The sequence below is a fragment of the Sinocyclocheilus grahami genome, unplaced genomic scaffold, assembly GCF_001515645.1.
Source record: "Sinocyclocheilus grahami isolate Dianchi unplaced genomic scaffold, SAMN03320097.WGS_v1.1 scaffold16997.1, whole genome shotgun sequence".
NCBI classification, from domain to species: Eukaryota; Metazoa; Chordata; class Actinopteri; order Cypriniformes; family Cyprinidae; genus Sinocyclocheilus; species Sinocyclocheilus grahami.
In genome coordinates, this window is record NW_015516389.1 from 1 (window position 1) to 484 (window position 484).

The following is a 484-nucleotide window of genomic DNA, read 5'->3' on the forward strand; positions in this document are numbered from 1 at the left end:
ACTACTAGAACCCAAGCCAGAAATAACCCTTTCTTTGGTCCCGACCCACCAGTTTAGAATCACTGGTTTTGAGTAGCTAGTCTTAGCAGGTTTAAGTAACTGGTTAAAGAAGTGGTCAAAACCCCTCTAAAACAAGCCTGCTGACCAGCTATGACCAGGCTGAATGACCAACTAAAACCAGCCAACAGCTTAGGCTGGTTTTAGCTCTTTTTTTCAGCAGGGTAAATACAGTTTTGTGGCTCTTTAATGTGTTGTGATAGATCGCTGTAGTGCTTCAGTTCAAGTGGCATCTCTTTCTCTTAACTAGTTATAGCACGAAATAAACATGAATGAACATCAGAAGGTTTCTTGTTTCAACTGCGGAAAGATGTCAATACACATTTTTCAAGTTCAAGTCAACCAATGTTAATCTACTCTGCTGTCTAGATTGTTTGTCTTACAAAATTGCAGATTCTGCGTTATGATTGGTCAGATCGCCTGTCAA